The sequence below is a fragment of the Salvelinus fontinalis genome, chromosome 40 (genome assembly GCF_029448725.1).
Source record: "Salvelinus fontinalis isolate EN_2023a chromosome 40, ASM2944872v1, whole genome shotgun sequence".
Lineage (NCBI taxonomy): Eukaryota > Metazoa > Chordata > Actinopteri > Salmoniformes > Salmonidae > Salvelinus > Salvelinus fontinalis.
The window spans coordinates 26,575,792-26,599,662 of record NC_074704.1 but is presented as its reverse complement, the minus strand read 5'-3'; the positions used below and the strand labels follow the sequence as shown (position 1 = coordinate 26,599,662).

General features: G+C 42.8%; 1 long non-coding RNA gene and 1 pseudogene across 1 annotated transcript; both read right to left on the bottom strand.

Moving 5' to 3' along the window:
* Positions 1–7,574: 7,574 nt before the first annotated feature.
* Positions 7,575–15,510, bottom strand: LOC129838986 (zinc finger protein 883-like; annotated as a pseudogene).
* A 2,328-nt stretch (positions 15,511–17,838) lies between these two features.
* On the bottom strand, positions 17,839–22,947 carry LOC129839023 (uncharacterized). Its single transcript, XR_008756967.1, has 3 exons — positions 22,233–22,947; positions 22,050–22,121; positions 17,839–18,460 (listed from the first exon to the last, which is right to left on the bottom strand). It is a non-coding gene; the product is annotated as an uncharacterized LOC129839023 (long non-coding RNA).
* Between the last annotated feature and the right edge of the window lie 924 nt (positions 22,948–23,871).

The window sequence follows — 23,871 nt, the reverse complement described above, 5'->3', positions numbered from 1 at the left end:
ACACCTGAGCCTGTTTACTGCACAACACAATCCATCAATCAGATTGATACATGAGTGTGTAGGTGTGGGTTATAGGGTGTCTAATTGTTCCACATTTTTTCAATATGGGTGATTTAAAATAGCCTGTTTTGTTTTTGTACAGACATCACACCCTTACCTAAACAGCACCCTCACCTGAGAAGTAGAAACCAAAGGGAGATAAATTGAATTGAATAACTGCAGTTGACATAGCTAAGTAAATGGAAGAATACTCTTATTGCAATGTGAATGGGCTCTTATTAAAAGAGCCTTTGGTTGTGCATAGTGTAGTCTATGGTGTTGCCAGGGAACAGCACCCTCTTTGAAGAAGTAGGAGGTGAAGATCTCCTGTACACGGATTGTCTCTTGCTGCGTTGTTGGACCCCATCCTTGAAACATCCTGCAGAGCAGCAGACTCCTCCTCTGGGACACGGCGGCGAGCTGCAGATCCCCTCCTGGTCCTCGTGTCCATCCTCATGAAGTTACGCAGGACACAGGTAGCCTTCACACACCTGAATTCCTCCAGGAGGCAGTCCCAGATGACCCTGGTCACCCAACCTTGCAGTGCCCTACACGTTAACTGTAGACAATCGTTTTGAAGGAATCTCAAGTTACAAGGTATCTGTAGGAATATGGAAGACAATGTAATTATTAGACTTTTACATCACCAGGTCATTGTGGATTACTAAAGTATAATATCCCTGATAACAAATCATGATAACATTGGATTGATAGATGCATGGGCACACATATGTACATGTGTAGCATGTGACAATACCAGGATCATATCAAGGATAGCATCACAAATGAATACATAAATACCACTTCAAGCTTGATGATGAGTTGATCATTTGAATCAGCTGTGTAGTGCTGAGGCAAAAACAACTATGGTCCTCTATTTGAGTCCCCAGGACTGAGAACCACTGCTCTTCATTGGGACCTATTCATATGTAGACTGGCTTTCATAGCGCTCTTTATCTGAGGACAGAAAACCTCATAAGAAACAGACTTCATTACATTCAAATTACACCACACTGAATATTATGTTACTATTATCTCCATCTTCACTTCTAGGGACTGGAACTACACAAAAGTACCTGCCCTATCCAGAATAGCCTCCTCTCTCACTGACAGTTGGGGCTGCTATCCTTTCACCCTCCTCCATGGCTGTTAGCTAGCTACCTACAAATTCATTTGGAGTTTGTTTTTTACAGTGATAAATACATCAAGATAGCTAGCTAATATGAAGTTAGGTAGCTGATGATGTTTAATTCACTTAGCTAGCTATCTATACAGAATGTGAAGTTGGCAGCTCATTTGAGTTAGCCTGCACTGTAATTGGCTAATAATACATTGTTTTTTTTAAAACATTTTTTTCATTTTCAGTCTATTTACTTACTTACTTGAATAGGTTCTCCCAGCCATGTGGACAATTGGAAACAGGGCAGCAAAGTTTGTCACCAGAGCGTTTTCGAGGATATTACTATTGAACTATGTACCCATTAAATAACCAGACCTTCATACAAACTTGCTCTGCTGAATTCTTGACTGAGTCACAATGGGCGGCCTAAGCCGCATCTAGTCCATCTGCTGACTGGACGCAGTTGAGTAAAATGTATATTTTATTTTCAGACAACAAGTTAAAGTGTAGGAAGCATGAGTTTTTACTCACCAGTGTAACAACACAGTGTGGCTAAAGACTTAGTAACTTAGTTGTAGCCACGATTTGGTTACCTATAAGTACAAACATTTCTGTTTCTGTTGTAAATTAAATTTTATAAATTAAAATTTTAAATGTTTTCTTTACTCAAGTATGACAATTGGGTACTTTTTCCATCACTGTATTTATATAACGATTCCTTGCGTCAAGCAGCCATTCCTCTGGGTAACCCCGCTGTCTGAAACGCTCATCCAGCCATTCCTCTGGGTAACCCCGCTGTCTGAAACTCTCATCCAGCCATTCCTCTGGGTAACCCCGCTGTCTGAAACACTCATCCAGCCATTCCTCTGGGTAACTCCGCTGTCTGAAACACTCATCCAGCCATTCCTCTGGGTAACCCCGCTGTCTGAAACACTCATCCAGCCATTCCTCTGGGTAACCCCGCTGTCTGAATCACTCATCCAGCCATTCCTCTGGGTAACCCCGCTGTCTGAAACACTCATCCAGCCATTCCTCTGGGTAACCCCGCTGTCTGAAACTCTCATCCAGCCATTCCTCTGGGTAACCCCGCTGTCTGAAACTCTCATCCAGCCATTCCTCTGGGTAACCCCGCTGTCTGAAACGCTCATCCAGCCATTCCTCTGGGTAACTCCGCTGTCTGAAACGCTCATCCAGCCATTCCTCTGGGTAATCCCGCTGTCTGAAACGCTCATACAGCCATTCCTCTGGGTAACCCCGCTGTCTGAAACACTCATCCAGCCATTCCTCTGGGTAACATCGCTGTCTGAAACGCTCATCCAGCCATTCCTCTGGGTAACCCCGCTGTCTGAAACACTCATCCAGCCATTCCTCTGGGTAACATCGCTGTCTGAAACACTCATCCAGCCATTCCTCTGGGTAACCCCTCTGTCTGAAACGCTCATCCAGCCATTCCTCTGGGTAACCCCGCTGTCTGAAACGCTCATCCAGCCATTCCTCTGGGTAACCCCGCTGTCTGAAACACTCATCCAGCCATTCCTCTGGGTAACCCCGCTGTCTGAAACACTCATCCAGCCATTCCTCTGGGTAACCCCGCTGTCTAAAACACTCATCCAGCCATTCCTCTGGGTAACCCCGCTGTCTGAAACACTCATCCAGCCATTCCTCTGGGTAACCCCGCTGTCTGAAACACTCATCCAGCCATTCCTCTGGGTAACCCCGCTGTCTGAAACTCTCATCCAGCCATTCCTCTGGGTAACCCCGCTGTCTGAAACGCTCATCCAGCCATTCCTCTGGGTAATCCCGCTGTCTGAAACGCTCATCCAGCCATTCCTCTGGGTAACCCCGCTGTCTGAAACACTCATCCAGCCATTCCTCTGGGTAACCCCGCTGTCTGAAACACTCATCCAGCCATTCCTCTGGGTAACCCCGCTGTCTGAAACACTCATCCAGCCATTCCTCTGGGTAACCCCGCTGTCTGAAACACTCATCCAGCCATTCCTCTGGGTAACCCCGCTGTCTGAAACGCTCATCCAGACAGTCGGCTTGTTTGTCATAGTCACTCTGTGTACTACAAATCCTGTGTATGCAACTTTATTGGCTGATGGGGAGGCTCTTTTTTAGGGGTGTAGGGTGGAAGCTGTCTCCGCGTAACAGGGAATTCCTGTCCGTTGGCTTCCTGTATAGCTCTGTGCTAAAGCCACTCTTCTCCCTCTAAATCAAATGTCCAGATAACTTGTTTCATGTGCATCAAAGGTGAGGGTGAATTTCAGATGTTCACTGCTTGTATTGATGAAGGAGTGGAATCGATGAAGTTCCTCTGCTGTGACCTGGAATAGAAGGAACACGTCATCAATGAAGCCTTTTTCAGAGCCTGATGAGGTGCTAGAATGAATTGTTAGGGCTGACAATCACGTTCTTCTCTAACAACCCCACATACAGATTGGCATAATTAGATGCAATTTTTTAAACTACAATGACCATAATGCATTGCGTGTCTACTTGTCTTGCCTGTTTATTTTACACCTGCTATGTAAGAGACAGAAGAATGCACGATGGTCAATGCTATCCGGGATCCTTGGGACATCCCTACTCTAAACCCTAACCCTTACCTTAAAACTTCTTGTCAATAGGGGGAGCTGTTAGCACTATTTTTTTCTTGATGTTTCCAAATTAAACTGCCTCGTACTCAATTCTTGCTCGTACAATATGCATATTATTATTACTATTGGATAGAAAACACTCTCTAGTTTCTAAAACCGTTTGAAGTATGTCTGTAAGTGAATCAGAACTGGACTTAGAGCAATTTCCCTATGTGGAGTTGAGAATGCAGATTTTTCCAAACCTGTTCCCAAACCTGTGTATAACTTTGCCTGTCTTCTATTGGTTGAGATACACTGCATACGCCTTCCCCTGGGTGTCAGCGAATAGAGGGCCTTGAAATGGAGTCTCTACGCAGTTCAGGAAGTCTATAAATTGATTGGAATCGATGTGCCCTTCCTTTTGATTCTCTGCGCTGACACACCGAGGACCTTGGAATGTCGTTTTAGAAGCTCCCGTTTTAGCTTCTAGTTATATCCGGCTCTTTTTTTATTCGAAATAGGCTTTAAAGACATCATAATCTTGTTATTTTGAACCAAATTATATCAGTTTATGTCAGTATATTGCGATTTTCAGGTATTTATTTTCTTGGCGCTGTAGGAAGTTGGGTAGCTCTCTCTCTCAAGCTAATGTTTACTGCTAATTGCAACATGGAAGACGACATAATACAACCTAGCAATGATTATTTTGGACAAAGGACACCTATCCCAAGATTCTGATGGGAGTTCATCGAAAAGTAAGAACTATTTATGCTGATAATTCGTTGCTCTGTTGAAAAAAGTAAAATGCATAAGACGCCATTTCTTGCAGTGTAGCCTTGCGTTATCGCACCCTGTATTGCGCAGTAACGTTAATTTTAAAAATGTAATTCAGCAATTGCATTAAGAACTAATTTGTCTTTCAATTGCTGTCCAACCTGTATTTTTTTAGTCAAGTTTATGAATAGTTTTCGATAAGAATAGGTGCCTTTCCAAGATGGCGCAGGACAGATTGCGTGACTATTTGGACACTATTCATATTGTATAAGTACGATTTGTGCTGCTAAATATGCACATTTTCGAACAAACTCTATATTCCTTGTGTAATATGATGTTACAGGACTGTCATCTGAAGAATTCTGAAAAGGTTAGTGAATAAATTAATATATTTTGGTGGTTTATACGTTATCGCTCTTTTTGCCTTGAATCAATGCAGTTGTGATGTTTGCTATTGTGGTAAGCTACTACACTGCTCAAAAAAATAAAGGGAACACTTAAACAACACAATGTAACTCCAAGTCAATCACACTTCTGTGAAATCAAACTGTCTACTTAGGAAGCAACACTGATTGACAATAAATTTCACATGCTGTTGTGCAAATGGAATAGACAAAAGGTGGAAATTATAGGCAATTAGCAAGACACCCCTCAAAACAGGAGTGATTCTGCAGGTGGTGACCACAGACCACTTCTCAGTTCCTATGCTTCCTGGCTGATGTTTTGGTCACTTTTGAATGCTGGCGGTGCTCTCACTCTAGTGATAGCATGAGACGGAGTCTACAACCCACACAAGTGGCTCAGGTAGTGCAGTTCATCCAGGATGGCACATCAATGCGAGCTGTGGCAAAAAGGTTTGCTGTGTCTGTCAGCGTAGTGTCCAGAGCATGCAGGCGCTACCAGGAGACAGGCCAGTACATCAGGAGACGTGGAGGAGGCCGTAGGAGGGCAACAACCCAGCAGCAGGACCGGTACCTCCGCCTTAGTGCAAGGAGGTGCACTGCCAGAGCCCTGCAAAATGACCTCCAGCAGGCCACAAATGTGCATGTGTCAGCATATGGTCTCACAAGGGGTCTGAGGATCTCATCTCGGTACCTAATGGCAGTCAGGCTACCTCGGGTGAGCACATGGAGGGCTGTGTGGCCCAACAAAGAAATGCCACCCCACACCATGAGTGACCCATCGCCAAACCGGTCATGCTGGAGGATGTTGCAGGCAGCAGAACGTTCTCCACACGTCTCCAGACTCTGTCACGTCTGTCACATGTACTCATGTGCTCAGTGTGAACCGGCTTTCATCTGTGAAGAGCACAGGGCGCCAGTGGCGAATTTGCCAATCTTGGTGTTCTCTGGCAAATGCCAAACGTCCTGCACGGTGTTGGGCTGTAAGCACAACCCCCACCTGTGGACGTCGGGCCCTCATACCACCCTCATGGAGTCTGTTTCTGACCGTTTGAGCAGACACATGCACATTTGTGGCCTGCTGGAGGTCATTTTGCAGGGCGCTGGCAGTGCACCTCCTTGCACTAAGGCGGAGGTAGCGGTCCTGCTGCTGGGTTGTTGCCCTCCTACGGAGTGAGAGCACCGCCAGCATTCAAAAGTGACCAAAATATCAGCCAGGAAGCATAGGAACTGAGAAGTGGTCTGTGGTCACCACCTGCAGAATCACTCCTGTTTTGGGGGGTGTCTTGCTAATTGCCTATAATTTCCACCTTTTGTCTATTCCATTTGCACAACAGCATGTGAAATTTATTGTCAATCAGTGTTGCTTCCTAAGTGGACACGATGGTCTCTGTAGTTATTCTAGTCACTTAGGGGAGAGTTGGGATGGTGGCTGCCATGGTAAACTATGATTTATACCTGAAAAATGCACATCTTTCTAACAAAACATATGCTATACAATAAATATGTTATCAGACTGTCATCTGATGAGGTTGTTTCTTAGTTAGTGGCTATTTATATCTTTATTTGTCCGAATTTATGATAGCTACTGATGGAGTAAAAAAATGGAGTAAGAAAAGTGTTGTCTTTTGCTAACGTGGTTAGCTAATAGATTTACATATTGTGTCTTCCCTGTAAAACATTTTAAAAATCAGAAATGATGGCTTGATTACCAAGATGTGTATCTTTCATCTGGTGTCTTGGACTTGTGATTTAATGATATTTAGATACTACTATTTACTTGTGACGCTATGCTAGCCTATGCTAGTCAGCTTTTTTACTGGTGGGGGTGCTCCCGGACCCGGGTTTCTGAGGAAGTAGAGGTTAACCATTTTAAATGTCAATTTCAACGGGCTAGGGACGTCCCAATGATGTATCTCTACATGGAAATACATGATCTAAGTGATTGATAGTTGGTATTCAGCAATCATAAAGCCTTATTTACTTTAATGAACTACTAAAATAGTGATTTTGTCAGACAGCATAGACAGCAGCTCTACACTTTATTGACTGACTGATCCATTCATTCTTCCATCCCTCTTCAGCCTTCCTCTCCTCTGAAGACCCAGTGAGGGTGGAGCTCAGTCAGAGAGCTGTTGAGGGACTGGTTAGGAAGAACACTTCTACAGCCAGAGAGTTGAGAGGTCACACATGATTTAGATGATAAATATGTATGTCCCCTTAGCGGTTCATCACGTCAGCAAAAGGTAATATGTTCCATCATCCATGTTTATTTACATTAGTGCAAATTGTCCACAGATATTGGTGTAATTTCTCCCCCTTTTGGCTGTATGAAAATTCATTTCCCCTCAGGCACATTCATTTGTTCTTTGATATTAGATGTAGATGCTCAATATCCATTACTTCGAGTGTTTTATATAATATGATTAAATGTGTTTCTTTCTGTGTTGCAGGGGCAGTCAAGAAATGGAACGGCAAGGCCACAGTACTTGACATAAGCAGAGCTGTGGGAGACTACCTCAAGCCCCTGGTAGAGCGGGGGGGGGGGGTTTACCACTCCTTCAGCAGGCTGGAAAAGTGGGATTGATCTGTTTTTCATACTAAGATGGACCAAGAGTCTGTTGATTGGTCGGTCATTGGGTTAATTTGTTTTACAATATGTTGAAATCAAATGAGGCTTTATTTATACAGCACATTTTAGACATGGATGCAACACAATGGCTTCACATTAAAAAACCATGAAAATAAACAGAATATTTATTAGTATATTTAGTACACAACATAAGAGGATAAAAAACAGAAAGACTAATGAGCATTCTAAGGAAATTCTATTGATTCAAATATTAATTGGACGCAATATCTAACCCAAAATATAAGCAGTTTTTTTTAGGAGGGGCACTGAAAGTTGACTAGTAACAACAACTGGGACATAAGACACCCACCATAAGACCCACTAACCCACCATAAGACCCACTGCCCAAGTAGCAAACAAAAGAAAAACCCACACCAAACTTACAGACAGGAAGCAAACCAAAAAGGTGGAGCAACTAAAGGTGTTGACTCTCCACATCTATCAAGACAACTGGAGCACTGGGCCAGACACTCTTAAATAGAACCTGGACCAGCTCAGGTGAAACACCTTCCCACTAACGAGATGGACAAGCCAGCACAGGTGTTACACATACTGACTAACGGGGTGACACCAATCGATGTGTTTAAAGACACATTTCAGTTGAACAACTGACTAGAAAACAACTTCCATTTCACATAATCAACTACAATGCTTCACCTTCTACAATATAAACATGGTGTCTACTGGCTGTCAACAATTAAAACAAGAAAAAAACATGTATTTCTAAATAATAATATACAATGAATAATTTTTTCTCTTTTTTCTTTCTATAGAATCCTAAAACTCACTAGCTTCTAGAACTCTCGTCCACTTGGAATGAGCGCAAACAAAACTCAAATCAAATTGTATTAGTCACATTCGCTGAATAGATGTGTAGACCTAACAGTGAAATGCTTACTTACGAGCCCAACCGACAGTGCAGGTGAAAAAAAAATACAGATAAGAATAAGAGATAAAACTCATCTCCAAACGGAAAAACGTGTCAAAATAAATTGTGATCCATGGTAACACACTGGTTAAATGCACAACACAAATATTTTGACTGCCCATCCTTGAAACAATCAGCTACCAAGTTGTCGTTACCACATGCTCTAGTACATTTGGGTTGGCACATCTGAGAATGAATCCTGATATTCTAAAAGCAGGGCAACAATGTCAATATAATTGTACCCAAAAATAGTCAGTTGGTTACAATATGATTACTAAATGTTACATGAAATGTAAATATTAAATATTTGGTTGCATAGTCTTATTTTCAAAGTATTTTCAATTACATTTTGCTAGGTGGGATAGCCCAATGTTAAAACACAGTTTGTACACAGTTTAATCAATAACCAATATGCAGAAACTGTTTGTGATATATTAAAACATAAACATAAAATTGGCAGTATACACAAACATCTGCCACAATAATCACATTACTTGTATTTTTTAAAACAAGCACCTTATAAACTGCACGAGCACCAGAAACGCTGTTGTTTTGACAAGCGGCAATAAATCACTGATATCGATTAGGGGGGTAATCAGGTTGTACGTGCTGTTGAAACTAACACAACTAAACAAAACACATGGAAATGGGAGATATCTTTTACCTCACTGGTTAGAGGACAACCCGCAGAAGACAGTCTGCTACATTTTGGAGTGATGCATTTCAATTTAAGGGTCGCTAAACAAAGGAACACAACACTTATTTGTCATAACTCATCGGTAAAATCATTTGTGTGAGAGGAGGGAGATGAGGTTGCACGTCCTGTTAAAACTAACAGCTCAAAAACCACACGGAATCTGGGAATAATGTGTACATCACTGGTTAGAGGACAATTTGTAGAAAACAGCTCGCTACATTTCGAAGTGTTGCATTTTGATTCAAGTGGGTCACCAATGTGGTAAGTGTAACACAACTCTTTTTGTTAGTCACTTTTTGTTAAATCTCATAAATAACACTCCCAAATCAGAGCCTGGATTTTTCCGTGAGCATCCATATCATGCTGAAATCAATAGAACAGGGGCAAACGTTCAGAGTTCTACATTGTGACATTATTAAAATACTCCTACTACAATGTTAAAACATTCTACATTGTGACATTAATTCACTGATATCATGAAACAACTCCTTCATGTATGTCTTTTCTGATATTTGATCAGAGATCTTTTATCAGATTATCTCTGGTCACAGCTATGAGATTTCTCTCCTGTGTGTGTTCTCTGGTGCACTGTCAGATGCTAGATTGACCAAAACTCTTCCCACATTGACCACAGCTATACGATTTCTCTCCTGTGTGTGTTCTCTGGTGCAATGTCAAATGGCCAGATCGAACAAAACTCTTCCCACATTGATCACAGCTATAAGTTTTCTGTCCTTCATGTATGTATTTTCTGATGTTTGATCAGAGGTATTTTATCAGATTATCTCTGGTCACACTGATCACAGCTGAGATTTCTCTCCTGTATGTGTTATATGGTTTGTAGTCCGCTTGCTAGACTTAGTAAAACTCTTCCCACATTGAGCACAGCTATAAGATTTCTCTCCTGTGTGTGTTTTCTCTGGTGTGATATCAGTCTGGTTGACTGAGTAAAACTCTTCCCACATTGATTACAGCTAAAAGGCTTCTCTCCTGTGTGTGTTCTCTGGTGTCTAGTCAGACAGCTAGACTCAGTAAAGCTTTTCCCACATTGAGCACAGCTATAAGATTTCTCTCCTGTGTGTGTTCTAAGGTGTGATGTCAGTCTGGTTGAACGAGTAAAACTCTTCCCACATTGAGCACAGCTATAAGGTTTCTCTCCTGTGTGTGTTCTACGGTGTGATTTCAGGCTGGTTGACTGAGTAAACCTCTTCCCACATTGATTACAGCTAAAAGGCTTCTCTCCTGTGTGTGTTCTCTGGTGTCTAGTCAGACAGCTAGACTCAGTAAAGCTCTTCCCACATTGAGCACAGCTATAAGATTTCTCTCCTGTGTGTGTTCTAAGGTGTGATGTCAGTCTGGTTGAACGAGTAAAACTCTTCCCACATTGAGCACAGCTATAAGGTTTCTCTCCTGTGTGTGTTCTACGGTGTGATTTCAGGCTGGTTGACTGAGTAAACCTCTTCCCACATTGATTACAGCTAAAAGGCTTCTCTCCTGTGTGTGTTCTCTGGTGTCTAGTCAGACAGCTAGACTCAGTAAAGCTCTTCCCACATTGAGCACAGCTATAAGATTTCTCTCCTGTGTGTGTTCTCCGGTGTTTAGTCAGACTGTTAGATGTAACAAATCTCTTCCCACATTCATCACAGCTATAAGGTTTCTCTCCTGTGTGTGTTCTATGGTGTGATGTCAGGCTGGATGAACGAGTAAACCTCTTCCCACATTGATTACAGCTAAAAGGCTTCTCTCCTGTGTGTGTTCTCTGGTGTCTAGTCAGACAGCTAGACTCAGTAAAGCTCTTCCCACATTGAGCACAGCTATAAGATTTCTCTCTTGTGTGTGTTCTCCGGTGTTTAGTCAGACTGCTAGATGTAACATAACTCTTCCCACATTCATCACAGCTATAAGGTTTCTCTCCTGTGTGTGTTCTCTGGTGTGATATCAGGCTGGCTGATTGAGTAAAACTCTTTCCACATTGAGTACAGCTAAAAGATTTCTCTCCTGTGTGGATTCTCTGATGAATTTTAATGCCCGTTGATGAGGTGAATCTCTTCCCACAGTCAGAGCAGCAGTGAGTTCTCTTCCCTGTGGGTCTCTGCTGGTATTTCTTGAGGTGTTCTAATGTGGAGAGACTCTTCTCTGCCTTGTCAGCATCATGAGGTTGTTGAGGCTCCCTAGAGGATCCACGACAGTCACATCTCTCTCCTGCGTGAATAACAAAGTCAGACAGATGGTTAAAGGCCCACAAAATGAGCAAGAATAGTCATATTTTGTCTTGTTTTCACATTAGTAGTAACATCGATGATTGAGTTATTCAAGTTATTAAGGTTAATTATTAATTCAGGTTAAATATTAATGAGGGTTTGTACACTAAGTGTTTGCCAAATTGGCACAAAACTTCCCCTAACAACAACATAGACCTACTGTAGGACCCCTAACTTCATCTAACATAGACCTACTATAGGACCCATAACTTCACCCAACAACAACATAGACCTACTGTAGGACCCCTAACTTCATCTAACATAGACCTACTATAGGACCCATAACTTCACCCAACAACAACATAGATCTATTGTAGGACCCCTAACTTCACCTAACAACAACATAGACCTACTGTAGGACCCATAACAACAACAACAAATTAGACCTACTGTAGGACCCCTAACTTAACCTAACAACATAGATCTACTACGCATATAGAAGTAGGACTAGTCTACCTGGCCTGAGCCCAAATGTAGGCCTATAAATGTGCCAATTTGGGGATGTCATTGTCTTAACACACCACCACCAATGAGCTGAGGAGCTTCTCAAAGCAAATTTCTCTTCACCTCAAACAGCAAGTAAACAAAGTCTAATCAAAATCAATTGCAAATGAGAATAGTTCCTCAAAGTATTTGAAAGACATTTCCAGCTCTCGCCCTTTCGATAACCACCCGGCACAAAAGGGAAAAACGTAATGCGCTGATCCAGTGGAAATGTCGTAAAATACCTGATTACTTCTTATCCCTTTCACAAATAGCCGACAACTGTGTCTGTCTCGAACTCACTGGCGCGAGAAACCGAGAACCCAGAATTATTTTAAACAATGTTTCAAGTTCGTTGTAGACAGGCCATGTGATTTACAGGATATTTATTTTCAATGTTTTTATTTGATGGCTTTATGTAGGCAATTTTTTACATAGTTGGCAATGGCAATAAAAGTTACTTTTAGATTTGTATAATTTTCATTTAGATTTAGATAGAATGTAGATTAATCACAGACAATGATTTTGGAATACTATTATCAATGAAATTAAACTGCTCCAGTAAAATGTGAATATGAGAATCATAACTGGCACCAGATCAGTAGAAATGGTAAGATAACTTCGCACTCCAAATGTAGGTTGCTGACTGCTTGTGTAGCCGATTACCAGCAATGTCAGAATTTACGAAGGCCAGCAGAAGGAGGTGGTTTGGGAAGAGTTTCTTCTCAACTGGTTAGGCTATATTGATGTAATGGCATGAAAATGATTTGGCTGAATATTATACAATGAATTATCAACAGCTCTAACAATTTGAACCCCACAGGAAATCTACATTGGCAATTCTAGAATATACTATATAGTCTAAAATCCTGGTTAAACTATCATTATGACATCATGGATGAATTCTAGAATATACACTGCTCAAAAAAATAAAGGGAACACTTAAACTACACAATGTAACTCCAAGTCAATCACACTTCTGTGAAATCAAACTGTCCAATTAGGAAGCAACACTGATTGACAATAAATTTCACATGCTGTTGTGCAAATGGAATAGACAAAAGGTGGAAATTATAGGCAATTAGCAAGACACCCCCAAAAAAGGAGTGATTCTGCAGGTGGTGACCACAGACAACTTCTCAGTTCCTATGCTTCCTGGCTGATGTTTTGGTCACTTTTGAATGCTGGCGGTGCTCTCACTCTAGTGGTAGCATGAGACGGAGTCTACAACCCACACAAGTGGCTCAGGTAGTGCAGCTCATCCAGGATGGCACATCAATGCGAGCTGTGGCAAAAAGGTTTGCTGTGTCTGTCAGCGTAGTGTCCAGAGCATGGAGGCGCTACCAGGAGACAGGCCAGTACATCAGGAGACGTGGAGGAGGCCGTAGGAGGGCAACAACCCAGCAGCAGGACCGCTACCTCCGCCTTTGTGCAAGGAGGAAGACTGCCAGAGCCCTGCAAAATGACCTCCAGCAGGCCACAAATGTGCACAAATGGAGTTACATTGTGTTGTTTAAGTGTTCCCTTTATTATTTTGAGCAGTGTACTATATAGCCTAGAAACCTGGTTGAACTATAATTATGACATCATGGATGAATTCTAGAATATACTATATATCCTAGAAACCTGGTTATACTATCATTATGAAATCATGGATGAATTCTAGAATATACTATATAGCCTAGAAACCTGGTTAAACTATCATTATGACATCATGGATGAATTCTAGAATATACTATATAGCCTCGAAATCTGGTTAAACTATAATTTTGACCTCATGGATGGCCAGTCCTTGTATTCATAGTGTAGTGAATTCAGGGGTTTACCCTGAGCTGAACTCAAACCTGGGTCCAGCGACTGTCAAGTCAACACCTTATAACTGTTACACCAAGATGTCTGAACTTCTTGACGAGGTCACTAGGTGTTGGATTACGGTTGATACAATAGCTTTCTCTATGAATTTGGGAGTGGTTACATTTCTCCAGCCCCCATCCCTCAGCTGTTTACCAAACCAAGTCTATGGGCAGCCATTTTGTTGCTGTTTAAATACTAGGTGTCCCCTTTAAAAAAGCCACACAACAATCAATCAACCAATAACAAAGCTTTAAGTCCACGACTGTTTTGCTAATAAGACAATGGATGGTGCTGGAGAAATGTAACTACTTTCAAATTCATAGACAGACATATGGATACAAGGACTGACCATCCATGATATCAACATTATAGTTGTAACTATGTTTTGAGGCTATACAGTGTTGATTTACATTGTTTCTAAACATTGGAGTAAAAAAGCTTATTTGGGGTTCTGATGGGGTACAACAGTTGAACTAAGCTCATGAGGCACGTGTTATGTTCTTCAAGAATCAATGGCTATAAATAAATAATAATAAAATCAAAATATGGATGTAGTAATTGCAGATTTCGCCTTTAACACCACACATCCTTCCAGTTCTCTGCTGCCAGTGACTGGAACAAATTTCAAAAATCGCTGAAGCTGGAGACTTATTTCCCTCACCACCTCTAAACATCAGCTATCTGAGCAGCTAACCGATCGCTGCAGCTGTACATAGTCCATCTGTAAATAGCCCACCCACGCTACCTACCTCATCCCCAAACTGTTTTTATTTATTTTTCTGCTCTTTTGCACAACAGTATCTCTACTTGCACATCATCATCTGCTCATTTATCACTCAAGTGTTAATCTGCTAAATTGTAATTCTTTGTTACTATGGCCTATTTATTGCCTACCTCCTCATGCCTTTTGCACACACTATATATATACACTTTCTTTTTTTCTACTGTGTCATTGACTTGTTTATTGTGTTATTGGCTTTTTATTGTTTATTCCATGTGTAACTCTGTGTTGTTGTCTGTGTCACACATCTTGGCCAGGTCGCAGTTGTAAATGAGATCTTGTTCTCAACTAGCCTACCTGGTTAAATAAATAAAGGTGACATAAAAAAAATAAAACATCAGTTCAACAACTGCAGAGTTTGTGCCTCTGTTTTTAAGGCAGTACTTACTTGTGTTAACCAGGGCCCGTTCATCGTTAGAACCATTGGATGCCTTAAGATGCGTTTGGGAAACCGAGCCCAGAAATCCAGTTTCCTCCTCCTCCTTTTTCGATGTGACAGTCATCTCCCCATCCTCTTCCTCGTCTTTTACTGTAACATCCTCTTTCAATCTGAACGCGTCTTCTTTCACTGTAACGTCTTTATCTTCTTTTTTCACTGTAACAACCTCACCCTCTACTTCTTGTTTTACTGTGATACCCTCCTCTTCCTTCTCCTCTTTGACGAGAGCTTCTTTCTCCGTCCAGCAGACCTCCTCTTCATTAACAAGAGAGTAGCTTAGTGACCTCATGGTTGGAGATGTTAGCTAGCTAGGCTAATGCTAACTTAACCAGCCCACTAGATGAATAATAAAAACAAAACCGTAAATATGAAATTAAAAGGGATAACTAACTAGACGACAGAAGTGGGTTTAAAATACAGTGGCTAATATACACTTAAGCGTCTAAAAAGCTTTATTGGTTCGTCTATTTTGTCTAGCAAGCTACCGAGGTGGCTGAATAACTGTTGCTGCCGTTGAAAGAAGCGACCCGTCCACTAGATTATACGTCACACTAGCAGCATTGCCTTAAAGTCGCAGACCGCCATTTGCTGACTGGAGTGGGCAACGCAGTTGAGTAAAATGTAAATTTAATTTTCAGACAAAAAGTTAAAGGGTAGGAATCAGGGACGTAGCTAGTCCTAAAATATTAATTAGCCCCCCCTGAATAAATCATTGTCAGTCAACATATTTTTTATGTGATTTCTTATTTTCGTCAACCGTTCCATCGCATCTTAAACTTCTTAACGTGCCGGCATTAGGGCGGGGGGGCTGCTGCTGCGCTAGTGACTGTTAGACTTTCTTCAGCAAAGATGGCGGACAGAAATACTAGGAGAGGGGTACACCTACACAGAACTGAACTGGATCAAAGATGGCGGACAGAAATACCAGGAGAGAGTGGTACATCTACACAGAACTGAACTGGATCAAATATGGCGGACAGAAATACTAGAAGAGAGGGGTAACCCCTACACAGAACTGAACTGGATCAAAGATGGCGGACAGAAATACTTGGAGAGAGTGGTACACCTACACAGAACTGAACTGGATCAAAGATGGCGGACAGAAATGCTAGGATGGAAGCAAATGTAAGGGATTATAACGTCATAACGAATCGTGCAAAAACATGTACAGTTGACAGGAATGTTAGTTAATGTAGAAACAAACGATTTTTATCATAAAGTTAATTTACAAAAATCGTGATTTAGCCAGCTAGCTGACTAGCTAACATCAGCTAGCTGGCTAGCTTTATGTCTGTTGTGACATGAGTATAAAATTGTACTTCTGGTTGTTTTTAGGGACTCCTGAAACAACCAGAAAACCAGGCGGTCGTTTTGTGAAACAGTGGATGTATAGAATCTAACTAGCAAGAATGTTCTTGCTTATTGTGCAGTGGATGATTAAAATACCTGTATGCCTATGGATGTGTAGCTAGATATCTAGCCGATCTGTGTATGGACCCAAACGTTTGGTATACATATTAGTTCAGAACCTAGCTATGAACCTCAGCTATCATAGCCAGTTGTATCAACTTCAAAACAGCCTGAATGAAATTAAAACATCTCTAGGATAGGGGGCAGCATTTTCACGTTTGGATGAAAAGCATACCCAAATTCAACTGCCAGCTACTCATCCCCAGAAGATAAGATATGCATAATATTAGTAGATTTGGATAGAAAACACTCGGAAGTTTCTAAAACTGTTTGAATCATGTCTGTGAGTATAACATAACTTATTTAGCAGGCGAAACCCCGAGGACAAACCATTCAGATTTTCTTTTTTGAGGTCACTCTCTTTTTAATCGGGTTTCATTGGGAATCCAGATTTCTAATTGACCTTCTTGCAGTTCCTACCGCTTCCACTGGATGTCAACAGTCTTTAGAAATTGGTTGAGGTTTTTTCCTTTGTGTAATGAAGAAGTACGGCCATCCAGAACGAGGGTAACTTGAAGTGTACTGTTAGATAGAGGCACGTGACCAGAAAGCTAGCTACAGTTTGTTTTAATCCTGTATTGAACACAAATCATCCCGTCTTCAATTTTATCGATTATTTACGTTAAAAAATACCTAAAGTTGTATTACAAAAGTAGTTTGAAATGTTTTGGCAAAGTTTACAGGTAACTTTTGAGATATTTTGTAGTCACGTTGCAGAAGTTGGAACCAGTGTTTTTCTGGATCAAACGCGCCAAATAAATGGACATTTTGGATATATATCGACGGAACTCATCGAACAAAAGGACCATTTGTGATGTTTATAGGACATATTGGAGTGCCAACAACAGAAGCTCGTCAAAGGTAAGGCATGAATTATATTTTTATTTCTGCGTTTCGTGTCGCGCCTGCAGGGTTGAAATATGCTTCTCTCTCTTTGTTTACTATGGTGCTATCCTCAGATAATAGCATCGTTTGCTTTTGCCCGAAAAGTCCATTTGAAATCTGACATGTTGGCTGGATTCACAAGTGTAGCGTTAATTTGGTGTATTGCATGTGTGATTTCATGAAAGTTTGATTTTTATAGTAATTTATTTGAATTTGTCTCTCTGCATTTTTAGCATCCCACATATCCCAGAGAAGTTAATGAAGCCTATGGATTGAGTAGAATATATTATCATGTTGTGCCAAGGATGCAAGTCGTATATACATGTATTTATTACCATGCATGAGATCCCCACATTGTAGCCTGTACATTTAATATATTCACTGATCATGTACTCTACCTTGGCAAATAAAGGTGCAGTTTAGGTATGAATGTCTTTGAGATTATTTTTCAGTCATATCCAATACCAGGAATATCAAATTCCAGTCTTTGAATGACTGTGTCTGCATGTATGTATTACAATTATACACTTCAACAGTGTTTACCAATCTTGGTCCTGAGACATCAATGGTTACACATTGTAACTAATAGACTAGAAACAGGATTTAACTAGTTAATTCATATATACAGAAATATAATGTTAAAAAACAGTACACTACACTTCCTATGCATCATGTAAATACTCTAACACCGGTTCATCTCAATATCTAATGCCCTTCATCTGCATTGATCTGATAAACACAGGATAGGTGTAGTATTTCATCAAATTACACTTAATTTCAACCAATAGAGAATGTGAAACGCTTTATTGAAAAGCTCATTATTCAAGTGTGATAAATACAAGTTTCAATCTGTACTTCAATGCATATCTGTTGTGCATTATAAAAACAGAGGAAGAAAGAGGTGGCGGGAGAGGTGTAAAAGACAGAAAGGGAAAGAGGTAAGCACGTAGGAGCAGGGAAGGCAACACATGATTAATGAATCACAGTGCTACATAAATATTCTCTCAGTTTATCACAATTACATAAGTGTCTCACGCCGGCCCAAAGGTTATCTTAAAAGAGGGTGAGGTGGTGATATTGGGACTGGGGGTTGGCATCCTCCCACATCAAAACATATCTGCAGACGAGAGACAGATGGAGAGAGAGAGCATGTTTAAGCCTTGTGGTTTTATTTTTTATTCTGACATTGTTAGTCATCAATCAGGATGTAACGGCGGTCCTCCTCCTCTTCGACCGAAAAGGAGGAGTATTGAGGGAACCAAGGCGCAGCGAAGTTTGAACACATATTTATTTAACAAAGACACGAACTTGTATAAACTAACAAAACGGTGAAGACAGACCTATACGACGAACTTACATAAAACACGAAGAACGCACGAATAGGACAATTAGACTACACAAACCGAACAAACTGTAACAGTCCCGTATGGTGCAAACAATTACACAGACACGGAAGACAATCACCCACAACGAACACTGTGACAACGCCTACCTAAATATGACTCTTAATTAGAGGAACGCCAAACACCTGCCTCTAATTAAGAGCCATACCAGGCAACCCAAAACCAACACAGAAACAGAAAACATAGAATGCCCACCCAACCTCACGTCCTGACCAACTAACACACATAACAAACTAACATAAATAGGTCAGGAACGTGACATAACCCCCCCCATAAGGTGCGAACTCCGGGCGCACCAGCACAAAGTCTAGGGGAGGGTCTGGGTGGGCATCTAACCACGGTGGTGGCTCAGGCTCCGGGCGAGGTCCCCACCCCACCATAATCCATCCTAGCCTCCATCTCCCCCTAAGAATGTCCACCCTCCTTTTACCCCCACAAAATCTTCTTAGTAACATCACTGATAGGGACAGCACCGGGACAGAGAGATAGATCAAGACAGAGGGATAGATAAGAATATAGAGGTAGATCAAGATAGAGAGGGAGATAATGATAGAGGGGCAACTCCGGACTGAAAGGCAGCTCCGGACAGAGAGACAGCTCTGGACTGATGGGCAGTTCTGGGTATATAGCCGTTTCAGGCTGAAGGGCAGCTCATGGCTGACTGACGAATCTGGACGCTCATGGCAGGCTGACGGCTCTCGACGCTCATGGCAGGCTGACGGCTCTCGACGCTCATGGCTGGCTGACGGCTCTCGACGCTCATGGCTGGCTGACGGCTCTCGACGCTCATGGCTGGCTGACGGCTCTCGACGCTCATGGCTGGCTGACGGCTCTCGACGCTCATGGCTGGCTGACGGCTCTCAACGCTCATGGCAGGCTGACGGCTCTCGACGCTCATGGCTGGCTGACGGCTCTCGACGCTCATGGCAGGCTGACGGCTCTCGACGCTCATGGCTCTCTGGCAGCTCTGGCAGATCCTGTCTGGTTGGCGGCTCTGGCAGATCCTGTCTGGTTGGCGGCTCTGGCAGATCCTGTCTGGTTGGCGGCTCTGGCAGATCCTGTCTGGTTGGCGGCTCTGGCAGATCCTGTCTGGTTGGCGGCTCTGGCAGATCCTGTCTGGTTGGCGGCTCTGGCAGATCCTGTCTGGTTGGCGGCTCTGGCAGATCCTGTCTGGTTGGCGGCTCTGGCAGATCCTGTCTGGTTGGCGGCTCTGGCAGATCCTGTCTGACGGGCGGCTCTAGCGGCTCCTGTCTGACGGGCGGCTCTAGCGGCTCCTGTCTGGCGGGCGGCTCTAGCGGCTCCTGTCTGGCGGACGGCTCTGTAGGCTCATGGCAGACGGGCGGCTTTGCAGGCTCATGGCAGACGGGCGGCTTTGCAGGCTCATTGCAGACGGATGGCTCAGACGGCGCTGGGGAGACGGATGGCTCAGATGGCGCTGGGGAGACGGATGGCTCAGATGGCGCTGGGGAGACGGATGGCTCAGATGGCGCTGGTGAGACGGATGGCTCTGGCCGGATAAGGCGCACTGTAGACCTGGTGCGTGGTGCCGGAACTGGAGGCACCAGGCTAAGGACACGCACCTTCATACTAGTGCGGGGAGCAGGGACAGGGCACACTGTACTCTCAAAGCCCACTCTATACCTGGTGCGTGGTACCGGCACTGGTGACACCGGGCTGAGGACAAGCACATCAGGATTAGTAGGGGGAGAAGAAACAGTGTGTACAGGGCTCTGGAGACGCACAGGAGGCTTAGTGCGTGGTGCCGGAACTGGAGGCACCGAACTGGATACACTCACTACAGGGAGAGTGCGTGGAGGAGGAACAGGGCTCAGGAGACGCACTGGTAGCCTAGTGCGTAGTGTAGGCACTGTAGGTACTAGGCTGGGGCGGGGAGGTGGCGCCGGAAATACCGGACCGTGGAGGCGTACTGGCTCTCTTGAGCATTGAGCCTGCCCAACCTTACCTGGTTGAATGCTCCCAGTCGCCCGACCAGTGCGGGGAGGTGGAATAACCCGCACTGGGCTATGCACTCGTACAGGAGACACCGTGCGCTCTACTGCGTAACACGGCACCTGCCCGTACTCCCGCTCTCCACGGTAAGCCTGGGAAGTGGGCGCAGGTCTCCTACCTGCCCTTGGCCCACTACCTCTTAGCCCCCCCCCCCCCCCCCAATACATTTTTGGGTGTTACTCACGGGCTTTTTGGGCTTCCGTGCCAGACGCGTTCCCTCATAACTCCGGTTCCTCTCTCCGGTAGCCTCTGCTCTCCTCAGTGCCTCCAGCTGTTCCCATGGGAGGCGATCCCTACCAGCCAGGATCTCCTCCCATGTGTAGCAACCTTTCCCGTCCAATATATCGTCCCAAGTCCATTCCTCCTTCTTTTCCTGTCCCTTACTCCATTTACTCCGCTGCTTGGCTCTGGATTGGTGGGTGATTCTGTAACGGTGGTCCTCCTCCTCTTCGACCGAAAAGGAGGAGTATTGAGGGAACCAAGGCGCAGCGAAGTTTGAACACATATTTATTTAACAAAGACACGAACTTGTATAAACTAACAAAACAACAAAACGGTGAAGACAGACCTATACGACGAACTTACATAAAACAAGAAGAACGCACGAATAGGACAATTAGACTACACAAACCGAACAAACCGTAACAGTCCCGTATGGTGCAAACAATTACACAGACACGGAAGACAATCACCCACAACGAACACTGTGACAACGCCTACCTAAATATGACTCTTAATTAGAGGAACGCCAAACACCTGCCTCTAATTAAGAGCCATACCAGGCAACCCAAAACCAACACAGAAACAGAAAACATAGAATGCCCACCCAACCTCACGTCCTGACCAACTAACACACATAACAAACTAACATAAATAGGTCAGGAACGTGACACAGGAGGTGAAATGCAAAACTGACCTTGGATCATTAACTCTGGGACTACTGCATCTCTGTCTGTATTTCAATGTAAAGCATCTCTTTATTAATACTTCCTGTATAATATAAACTGACCTTGGATCATTAACTCTGGCACTACTGCATCTATCTGTATTTCAATGTAAAGCATCTCTTTAATAATACTTCCTGTATAATATAAACTGACCTGGGATCATTAACTCTGAGACTACTGCATCTCTATCTGTATTTCAATGTAAAGCATCTCTTTAATAATACTTCCTGTATAATATAAACTGATCTTGGATCATTAACTCTGGGACTACTACATCTATCTGTATTTCAATGTAAAGCATCTCTTTAATAATACTCCCATTTGACCTGACCAAGTGACCCCTCACCTCTGATCATGATGTGCCCTCTATGTAGCCAGTTCAGATCCAGGAGGGGTTCACCGACACAGCTGATATAACCTAGAGGATTTAGGGAAAAGAGGAGGGATGAAGTGAAGGAGAAAGAATGTTATTGAGAAAATAAGGTAGTTAAAGTGACAGTGTTCAACAGGAATCTGTTTGTGGCCTCACCTGGTGTCCACACCACACTAAGTGGCTGCAGAGTACTTTATGCTGAAAAACATGAACGGACCCATGAGGACAAACAATATAGCGTAGTTACAGAAATAAATAAGTGTCTTACTATTCTCAATGGTTGGTCCTCTTGCCTATTCTTTGAAGGTGGAAGGAGCCACAGTTATACACCTGAGCCTGCTTACTGCACAACACAATCCATCAAGCAGATTGATACATGAGTGTGTAGGTGTGCGTTATAGGGTGACTAATTGTTCCACATTTTTTCAATATGGGGGATTTAAAACAGCCTGTTTTGTTTTTGTACAGACATCACACCCTTACCTAAACAGCACCCTCACCTGAGAAGTAGAAACCAAAGGGAGAGAAATTGAATTGAATAACTGCAGTTGACATAGCTAAGTAAATGGAAGAATACTCTTATTGCAATGTGAATGGGCTCTTATTAAAAGAGCCTTTGGTTGTGCATAGTGTAGTCTATGGTGTTGCCAGGGAACAGCACCCTCTTTGAAGAAGTAGGAGGTGAAGATCTCCTGTACACGGATTGTCTCTTGCTGCGTTGTTGGACCCCATCTTTGAAACATCCTGCAGAGCAGCAGACTCCTCCTCTGGGACACGGCGGCGAGCTGCAGATCCCCTCCTGGTCCTCAAGTCCATCCTCATGAAGTTACGCAGGACACAGGTAGCCTTCACACACCTGAATTTCTCCAGGAGGCAGATGACCCTGGTCACCCAACCTTGCAGTGCCCTACACGTTAACTGTAGACAATCGTTTTGAAGGAATCTCAAGTTACAAGGTATCTGTAGGAATATGGAAGACAATGTAATTATTAGACTGTTACATCACCAGCTCATTGTGGATTACTAAAGTATAATATCCCTGATACCAAATCATAATAACATTGGATTGATAGATGCATGGGCACACATATGTACATGTGTAGCATGTGACAATACCAGGATCATGTCAAGGATAGCATCACAAATGAATACATAAATACCACTTCAAGCTTGATGATGAGTTGATCATTTGAATCAGCTGTTCAGTGCGAAGGCAAAAACAACTATGTTCCTCTCTTTGAGTCCCCAGGACTGAGAACCACTGCTCTTCATTGGGACCTATTCATATGTTGACTGGCTTTCATAGCGCTCTTTATCTGAGGACAGAAAACCTCATAAGAAACAGACTTCATTACAGTCAAATTACACCACACTGAATATTATGTTACTATTATCTCCATCCTCACTTCTAGGGACTGGAACTACACTAAAGTACCTGCCCTATCCAGAATAGCCTCCTCTCTCACTGACAGTTGGGGCTGCTATCCTTTCACCCTCCATGGCTGTTAGCTAGCTACCTACAAATTCATTTGGAGTTTGTTTTTTACAGTGATAAATACATCAAGATAGCTAGCTAATATGAAGTTAGGTAGCTGATGATATTTAATTCACTTAGCTAGCTATCTATACAGAATGTGAAGTTGGCAGCTCATTTGAGTTAGCCTGCACTGTAATTGGCTAATAATACATTGTTTTTTTTAAAACATTTTTTTCATTTTCAGTCTATTTACTTACTGACTTGAATAGGTTCTCCCAGCCATGTGGACAATTGGAAACAGGGCAGCAAAGTTTGTCA